The following is a 9,666-nucleotide window of genomic DNA, read 5'->3' as shown; positions in this document are numbered from 1 at the left end:
TTGGGAACGGTCAGTGTGAGGTTAATGGTTGGACTGGAGGATCTTCAAGGTCTTTTCCAACCTTGATGATTGTGATTCTGTGTGATTCTGTGAAGACTCTTGCCCAGGTGAAGACCCTTCCCCTGAGCATGCATAGAAGTATTGTGTCAGCAGTATTATAATTGCATGTAAACTACTAACCAATCATGGTAGAGAGGATGGACTTGGAAGATTATTAACTCTGCAAGTTTTGTATATAAATGTAGTGCAAAAAGTCCTGTTGGTGTGCTTGATTTGTGGGAAACCACCAAGCACCATGAAAGGCCTCACAGAAATGAATTTCTGACAATTATTAAGACTAAACTGTGATGCATGGAAGCTTTGCTTGTGTTTTGCTTCGTTTGTTTCAAAGCTTTGCTTGTGTTTTGCTTCATTAGTTTCTCAAAGACTCCTGACTCCTCAACTGTTTCCTTATTAGGTCTCTTTGTCTGTTTAGGTAAGATTAAAACGCTTGTTAGGCTCCCCACGTAAATCACTGATAGCAGACTCAAGGTCTTCAATGGACACTTGGGCAACTCCTAGAATGGGAAACTAAGATAAGGGGGGGCTCAAACAAAGAGACACAGAGACCCTATTACAGGGAAGATGATTCTGCTGATTTAGGAAGGAGGCACCTGGACTTTCACAGAATCACAGAATCATCTAAGTTGGAAGGGACCTTGAAGATCATCTAGTCCAATCGTTAACCTACCACTGACAGTTCCCAACTACACCATATCTCTCAGCGCTATGTCAACCCGCCTCTTGAACACCTCCAGGGATGGGGACTCCACCACCTCCCTGGGCAGCCCATTCCAACTCCTGACTACCCGTTGTGTAAAGAAATATTTCCTAATATCTAGTCTAAACCTTCCCTGGCGCAATTTGAGGCCATTCCCTCTTGTCCTATTGCTTGTTACTTGGTTCAAGAGACTCATCCCCCCTCTCTGCACCCTCCTTTCAGGGAGTTGTAGAGGGCCATGAGGTCTCCCCTCAGCCTCCTCTTCTCCAGACTAAACAACCCCAGTTCCCTCAGCCACTCCTCGTACAAAATGTGCTCCAGACCCTTCACCAGCTTCATTGCCCTTTACTTCACCGCGCACACTCTGGAAAGAAGGTCAGCTAGTGAACACTGTGAAGAAGACGGCTTACTTCTTCCCTCGACCACCGAAGACCCTCACCCTATTTTCACTACGCATGCTCGGACTATGTAAATGAATTCTGGGAACTCATTACCATAAGACACCCCTTTCCAGGAAATCTAATGAATATATATGATTTGTGTGTATGTAAACTGAAGTCCTTTGCTAATTCTTGGGAGCCCTTTTGGTGGAGAATCCCCAGGGCGACCCCAGCGCTGCTAATAAAGAATACCTGCTTAACAGTAAAACTTTACTGTTGAGTTAATTTCTTTGTTTCAACCTAGGCTTGCGCAACCCTAAAATAAATAAGCAATGTCTCTCCTGAGTGTGTGATTATTGACCTATTGCACACCAGGTGACAAATCCCCTTTTCGGACAACAGTAGGGGCAGCTGCTGGGCTGTACCACAGCTCTTCTCTGCCAGCCCACAGCTGCTTATTGAGTTGAACAGAGAGGTGTGAACTGAGATGAACATGCTACTCTAGCCTGAGGGACTACAGCAGTGGAGCCTCCACAGTGAGGGATCTCCTGCCTCACCACCCATAAAAATTTTGGCTTTTACACCCATCTCTTTACTGGCTGTTTTCTTAATGAGATGGGGCTTACGAGATTGTGCTGTCAGTCCGTCTGCTGCTTGTATAAGAGATTCTTAAAGTGTTGCCCATTGTCACTTAAATTTGGCAGAGGAAAAGAAGTCTTCCAGATACTAAATTCCTGTAAGGCTTCAAAGAAAAGTCAGTGGCTGGGTTTGCACCGAGGAGAGTAGTAAAATGGAAATTTGTGCCTGGGAGAGGGGGCAGGCGCCCTCAGCTCAGCCTCCTGTCCCGCTCCAAGGTGCAGCCGCTGGCTGGGCAGTCAGCTCCCGTGGTCCCCAACCAGGTGAAGCACTTGCTGCTGTTCGCCCTCCCAATGGGGTGGCATGCCAAAAAGATGGGGGGAGAGGGTGAGAGCATTTATATGGGGAGCTGGGAGCGCTCTTGCTTCAGAGCTGGGCCAAGATGTAGGGGACACGTCTATAAGAAACTTGACCTCAGTCATTCTGCTGCGCAGAACAACCCATTCTTCAATTTAAGTGGATTGCTTAAGGCCTGGATGCAAATTGTCATTTCACATTTAATTTCAATTTTTTTCAAATAAAAAACGTCCTTGACATTTCTTTTGCCTGGGCAAAGTCTTGCTTTATTGAAACCCACCCCATGCTGCAGATTGCTTTTCTTGCACACTGCCGTGAGTCTCTGCTGTTTACATTCTCCCTGTGCCATGCCCCCCATGACCACAGCAAACACACCCTGATTGTTTTCCCCTCTATAAAACAAAGAAACGCTTGCTGGTCTGCTGAAAGCTCCAGTGAATACAATGCCACGGACAGGAAAGAATTAATCTCTGCATCAACCATGAAACAACAGAGGAACCAAGATTTCTGTGGTATGACCTGGGGTTGCAGACAGCAATTGTTTTAGGGCCTGGTACCGCTTTATGCTTTAGGCTTTATGCTTTGCTTGTGATCGTCCCTTGGGTCACAGTAGGAAATCACAATCTAGGAACAATTTGGGCAAGGCCTGTCTGCCTCCATCTGTATCGGAGGCAGGGAGAAACCGGACCTGCTGGAACTGTTCTGCACTGGCAGCTCTGCTAAACTCCTCCCTGTCAGGGCTTAGTCGTAAAGATTGTCACCCTGTGTCGGTTCCTGGGCAGAAGCAGCACGTCAGGTGGAAAGGCAACAGCCTTACACCAATCTGTATTTTTACCTGTGTGTATATATGCTCTCAAAACTGGAAAACTAACATACGCCTAGTCAGATCAACTGTCAGCAGAGGAGCCAAACAGCACGTGTTTCTGCACGGGCTGGGAGAGCTGAATCTCCAGGAGTATCTCCCTCAGGAGCCTTCCAAATCCAAATGCAGTTCCTCTCCTGCCCTTTCAGCCACCACCACTGAAACAGGTGGGTCAGAAACCACCACAAGCCTTTTTCTCACAAGAGAGTACAGACTGGAGAGCAGAGTACAGATCAGATCATGGTACCAGCAGGTCCAAGCCTTTTCAAGGTCACAGTGCTCCTGTTTTAAACAGAGCCGTGGAAAGCTGGGGTGTGTTTTGAATTAAAAATTAAACTCATCGCTTAAATGCAAAAAAAAAAATAATTTAACTGTCTCCACCAAAGTGTGGAAGGGAGGTAGTGGGCATTTTAGCAACCCCTGCACACAGATTTATTGAGGGCAGTGATGGAGGAAAAGAACGTGAGACTGGGTCTGTAAGAAGCAGGCACTGGGCTGTCTTCACAGTCAAAGGTCTGCCTTTCTCATTTTCACACGTCTGCCTGAGAAATTAAATTGAATGCATTCCAAAAAAAAAAAAAACCAACTCTGACAAACATCGTCTTCAACAGAGCTTGAAATTAAGTTTGTGCGAGAGCCTCTGGATTGTCCCAAGGGAGGGGGGTCCCCTCCCTCCAAGTGCAATTTCACCTCCAATCAGCACTTGAACGTGATGAGAGACTAAGTACCTTGCTGTGTTTAATAAGATTCATTCTTGCTTGTGCTTTCTTTTCCCCTTCTCCTCCATACTTTTTCTCCTGGGGCCTGCACTAGATCCCTGTTGAAAATGCAGCAGAGTGGCTGGGAAGCTTGGCCTTGACAGTGCAGGGCCCAAGGAAGGTAGGAACGATGTGCTGGTGTAACAGAGTGATACCAAGCAGAGTGCTCATGCAGTGTCGGTCAACGTGTCTTACCCTCTGCCCCCCCCCCAGCACCCAGGGTTTCTATCAAAGGAAGAGGAAGGTAGGATTAGTCCTTGTACAGACATTGTAGAAGCTTTCAGCCACTACAGCCAAGCAGAGCTGTCCCTCTTGTTTGGAGGATTGAATGTGTTTTCTAGTGGGGTGGACATTTCAGGTACCTTTGGCTATGGCAGTTTTTTCTCAGCCTTTTGCAGGATCTTGGCTTGTAAACTTCACAGTGCACTCTAAGCAACACCTTTGTGAATGTGAGTTTTTATTACACTGGTATGGATTTGGCTTGTACTCTAGTATGCTAAATTTTTAGTAACGCTTCCTCAAAAGAGTCTTAAATGTGCATCCATGTTTCTGGGAGGTGGGTCCCTTGTTGTGAAAAAACCCAGATGGCTGATGTCATATACCTTGGCCAAATGACAGAGTAAATCAGTGAGAGCATTAGAAACAGGACCTGGGTCTACTAGCTTCTCCCAGGCTTGTGGATTAGCCAGCAGTGGTCTCCTGTCAAACAGGCCCATCCGTTCTCCTCCAGAGAGAAGGAAGATCCAAGAGACTAGAGGTGTTTCCCTACCAGACCCCATTGCACTGACATCTAGTGCCCCAATGCGAGTTCATACATTTTTCCCAGTGGGTTGTAGCTCACAGGGACTGGCAGAAGCAGGGACTGAAACAGCATGCACTTGGTTAGGAAGACTAGACCTCGTAATGCCTTAGCCTGCACTTCCCTACCCTGTTGGTGCTGCTCCTGGGTGTCTCCCCCTTGCCCAGAAGATGCTGTGGATTGTATTGCAGAGGGCCATAAGCTACTGCCCTCGCCTGCCTCCCATCACATGCTGTCCTAAGCAACTGATCCTCCTCCAGGAGAAACAAAGTTGAAAAATGTCTCTTGAGAGGTTTCATGGCCTCCAGAACCAAGCGGGAGAGACTGTGGCACCCCATTCCTGCAGGAGATCCTTTACGTCTTACCATACTGCTGCCAGAAGAGCTTGTACTGGCTCTTCCCAGAGGGGAGGACAGTGTGCAGGAGCTGCCTGGCCCAACCGAGCTGGAGTGGATACAGTGCATCCCACAGAGCAGACCTCAATAACGTCCCCCAGCAATCCTCCACAGAAATCAGGCGGCCTGCCCACTGCCAGCAGCAGCCTTGTTTAGGCATGACCGCGCAAGGCAGCTTGCTATTTCACTACGACGGCTTGTGGCACTTTTCCCCTCTCCCTTGTGATGGAGAGCTGCCTGCCTGCCCTCTGTTTTGACCACCACTCACTTCAGAGTTATGGTCAGCACCTTTGCAGAGCAATCTCAGTAGGGATGGTCACCACGTCACCAAAATGACAGCTAGAGATGCCACAAGACTACGGAGTTTAAGCTATACTCTCCTGCCTTCTATCTCCTTCCTTTATCTCCATAATGTAGGCACCATTCTCAGGGCCCTGAAATGTTTTTGCTTGAATTTCTCTTGCAGCATTTGGGTCAGATGAAGACTGAAGTGAGTACCCTTGAAATGAGAACCACTAAACCCGATACATTCTCCATTACAGAGACTGCTGGGTTTTCTTGGAAAAGGAGTAAGCACTTACACTGCAAGACAAGACAACACTGCAATATCGTACTATTCACATCATATTTAATAACGCTCTAGTACCATTCAATATAAATAAATAACCATTAAAAAGTACTTTCTTGACATTCTCTTTCCTTCATCAACAGTATTTTCTGCAACAGGAAATGTTAGTAATATTCATTGGTTGGTGAATTGGATGAATCTCAGAGAACATGAATATCAGATACTAATATGCTAGTAAAAACCAGGCGCTGGGATGCCTTCTCTTCTTTAAATACTTCAGGCTTGAACTGCAGCTTCCCTCCCAATTGTGTTCACTGCATTCACTTTCCCTGAAGTCCTTAGGTTGCTCTACAGGGAAAAGAGTATTTGTGCTGAACAGGTCCAAATGTCTGCTAGCCTGGAACATCAGCTGTGTACATCCATGTTGTCCATACAAGGTCTTGGTCTTGCACAGTTTAGTGACTGACAGAATTTCTTGATTCACAGAAACTCTTCTCCACAGGGCCAGGCTGGGGCAAGAATGGAGACGGTGCAACAGGGCTGGTCTTGAGAGCAGACTCTGACCGGCACTGAACTGACAGTGTAGCGCATATCACCGGAATCCAGGTCCCCAGTAGGAAAAACAGGAATAATTTTGCTTTCTTGTAGGAATGCAGAGAGAACAACTCTGTAAAAACATGTGTATGGGGGTATCCTTTGCAATGGGAATAGATTCTTGCTGCAGACACCCACCGTCAGTGCCAAAACCCTACGTAGGACCTGCGCAAGATTAAAGGCCAAGGAATTTATCACCATATCCCCTCCTGTTCATACGGGCAGAAACCCTGCCCATCTCAGAGGAGAAAATGGAGGATCAAAAATCAACTCTTTTATTCCCTCGCTCTTGCTCATTCATTGAAACCACAAAGACGGGGACTTAATCTTGGTTTAATGCTGGGTGGAAGCATTGAACCCACCTGCCTTGTGGCAAGATGGGTTGGCAAAGTTCACCGGAGTGCAAGGACTGTTACCTCCTGCAGATGACAGGACACAAAGCTCTGACAAATAGAGAATGAAAAATATTTGGTGGACACCGGGCTTCCTTCATGCTATCCAGTGCCAGTATGCCAGACCCTTGCTCTGTAAGGACCTTTTTAGGGCCCAGAGAAGACACTGTTTTAACGACCCATTCATTATTTCTCCATGCTGAGACGGCTGGCAGGGTGGCCTTGTAGTGCTGGCAGGGTGTGTTCATCCAGAAAGGCCCTGGCCTAAGCCTCACTAAACGCAGGCTCCATTCCTCTATTTGCTGCCTATTCTTTGATTTCTCCTGCCTCCCTTCTGCCCCCCTCCTGTATTTTGGCCCCCCTCTTACAGCAGGATGCGCGGCTGCTTATTCCCCGTTTGAGGGAACATGGACCGACTCCCTCTCTCAGACACCCTTCAATGAGCCCCTTTCACAGAGGCTTCCCGAGATCCCGTGGGGACTATCTGCTGAGTGAGGCACTCCTTTGCATATGTTTTTACCTCGCTATGATTGCTCGGGAGCCAGAAACTTAGCGCCACCCACGTCTCTTGCATAAAGGAGCTGTAATTCCCTTTGCTGTACTCCCCTCCTTGCTGTGTTTCTGATTATTTTGCCAGTTTAAAAAACCATTGTAAAGAAACCCCGGGGAGCGCAGAACATATGACATTCATCCATGAACTCCAAGCTCTACCGTTCTGGGGCGAGGGGGGAAATATTCTTTCTTCATGAATGTGTCAGGTGATCTAAGCTAAAAACGAAAACTAAACAAGGAGTAAGCAGAGAAGAATTCTAGTATAAATAAATCAACGAATAAATAAGTTTCCTGTCAGCCCAGAATTTCTTGGGCGGGGATGGTTCAGCTGCTTATAAATTTCCCCCAGCTGTGAAATCCTCCACGTGTTTTGAATGCCTAAAGCCTTTTTTCTCATGGCCCGAGTGAAGATGGTTTTCAAGATGTGCTCAGAGGGGTTTCTGGGTCATTCAAGGAATCTTCCTGGAAAAGTCACAGTGACACCACTCCCCACGCACACACATGGTACCAACACTTGTGCTTTTAATCCAGTGCATCCTTCCTTCGGTCCTCATTTGCCACCTCCTCCTTTGTGGGCTGCCTTCCACCTGGCTGTCTTCCTGTTTTATTGAGGGAAAGGGAAACCCTTCCACATGACACTGCCTCCTCTCTCTTCACAGCACCACACATGCTTTTCAAAGTTCAACTGGAAAACCTTGTCACATTTGCTATTTCAGTTGTCATCTATGTGCTCAAGATATGTTTCCTGATGATATCTCTCCACATTCCTCAATGTTTTCACAGGAGATGAGTGCAGGCTGAGGGTTCCTCTTCTCTGAGCACTTCTCACCCACCTCCACCTCAGAGAGGTGTCTTCCCCTCTGGAGGTCTAGGAAGCAAGTCTGGATACGTGATTTGAGGCTACTGAAGCTCCCGATGGTGCTGCAGCAGGGTTCCAGGCTAGGAACACCACTTCCAAGTCCACCCATCTTTGCCCCTGCTTTCTGGTCTCTGCAGCGAGACATGGAGGCATGGCCTTTGAGGTACGGTACCTGCCGGATCTCCCTGAGCCGGAGAGGAACTTTATCCAGAGGGCTCTGGGCCAGTATTTTCCAAAACAACCTTAAGTGAGGGCAGTTCAAGTTCTCAGCCGAGGCGTAGGCACCAGATCCCTTCTGAATTCCCAAAGCCCAAATGAGGCGCTTCAGCAAAGCTCCCTCTCCCACACTGAAGGCTGATCCGTGTAGGTGTCTGAGTGCATCCTTCAGAAGGAGAGCCTCTCTCAGGCTAGCTTTGTTTTAAAGCTGTTTTGAGAGCATACCAGCCTCAGGCCAAGAGGTCTGCATTTGTGCTTTTGCGACAACTCCTGTCTTTGAACCACTGCAGCTTTCAGCAGCTGTACTGAAGCTCAGGTTTTATGATATGCCAGGAGAGACCTTCAGAGGCACCCGCACCCATCCTGGACTTCAGCTGCTATGCTGGCACAGCCAAGAATGGATCTAATAAATTTTAACAAATGGTTAAAAACACAGAGGCCGCAGGGGAAGGGAAGCACTCCTCTCCCAGGTGGGGAAGGGAGCCAGTGCACGAAGTCAAAGGTGAAGAGCTGTAGGATCGCAGGGCACCACATCAGCTCTGTCCCTGCTTGTTACCACCTTTCCGGCAGTGGGAGCTGATCGGCGTGGTGACATTTGGGGGTGTTTATCATCCTCCGGCGGTGGAGCAGAACGCTGGGCAGAACAGGCAGGGCGTGCAGCTGCCGTGGTTGCTGACAAACTTCAGGAACGATCACTGCCCGCTGCCTCTGTCAAAACACACACAAGATGAGGTAAGGAGGAGATAGAGGTACCACATCCAGTAGGACAGGGTAGGAGACACATTTCCAACAAGGTTGTCCTCTGGCTCAGGTAGACACTGAGCACACATCAGTAAACAGGTTCCTCAACCAAACTACACACAGCTTTGGGCTGGGACATGGCTGAAGAGCTGCTTGTTCTGTCTGTGCTACAGAGTCCTAGCTGAGAGATTTTATTTATGAGTTAGAAAAAGTCTTTGAAGGATTTTTTTTTCTCCCCATAAAATCATTATTTTAACCTCTCTGATAATTTTTTAAGGAAAGAGCAGGCGGATGAGATCTGAGGATCCCTGTTCAGTCTGTCTGGATGCTCTGACATGCAGGTGAACTTCTTTCCCTGTTTCCAAATATCACAAGGCAGCAGGAGTCCTGTGCTAACCTAAGCAAACTCTTTTCTTTCAGACGCCTGTAAATAGATGTTAGAATAAGAATAGGTGATTTTTATAACATCAGTCTTGAGTGATAGTTTTCAGGGATTTAACAAAGGAAAATATGAAGCGAAATTAATCTCCATCTCCTGCTCTCAGAAGCCAAAGCCTGTGTTTCAAGGGCGTTTCAATACAGTCAGCAGGGATGTATGCTGTGATAGCTGTCAGTTGCTCTATGGCCCCTGTTGCAATACAGACAATCGTAAGGGTTTTCCCCATCCTCCACATTCCCCTTCCTACTCTGCACATCCCCACAGTGTTTCTCAGAGACCAGGCTTACAGCCATTTTCCACAATACCTCCACAGTGAAAGCCTTTGTCCAGCTGAAGATGGGCTCAGAGACCCCCTTTTTGTCCTTCCTGCTCCTCCACTTTGCATGAAGAGGCTGGGGACATAGCTCTCAGCCCCGAT

General features: G+C 47.6%; 1 protein-coding gene across 3 annotated transcripts in view; it reads right to left on the bottom strand.

The window, feature by feature from the left end:
- Nucleotides 1–5,498: 5,498 nt before the first annotated feature.
- LOC141916244 (galactosylgalactosylxylosylprotein 3-beta-glucuronosyltransferase 1-like) overlaps nt 5,499–9,666 on the bottom strand; it is a 31,230-nt gene continuing 27,062 nt past the window's right edge. For all 3 annotated transcript variants that reach the window (XM_074808552.1, XM_074808571.1, XM_074808562.1), the window contains exon 6: nt 5,499–8,776. The gene's annotated coding sequence lies outside the window, so the exon portion shown is untranslated. The remainder of the gene's footprint in view (nt 8,777–9,666) is intronic.

The sequence above is a fragment of the Strix aluco genome, chromosome 2 (genome assembly GCF_031877795.1).
Source record: "Strix aluco isolate bStrAlu1 chromosome 2, bStrAlu1.hap1, whole genome shotgun sequence".
Taxonomy (NCBI): Eukaryota; Metazoa; Chordata; class Aves; order Strigiformes; family Strigidae; genus Strix; species Strix aluco.
The sequence above is the reverse complement of the archived record's forward strand: the minus strand, read 5'-3'. Positions and strand labels throughout refer to the sequence as shown.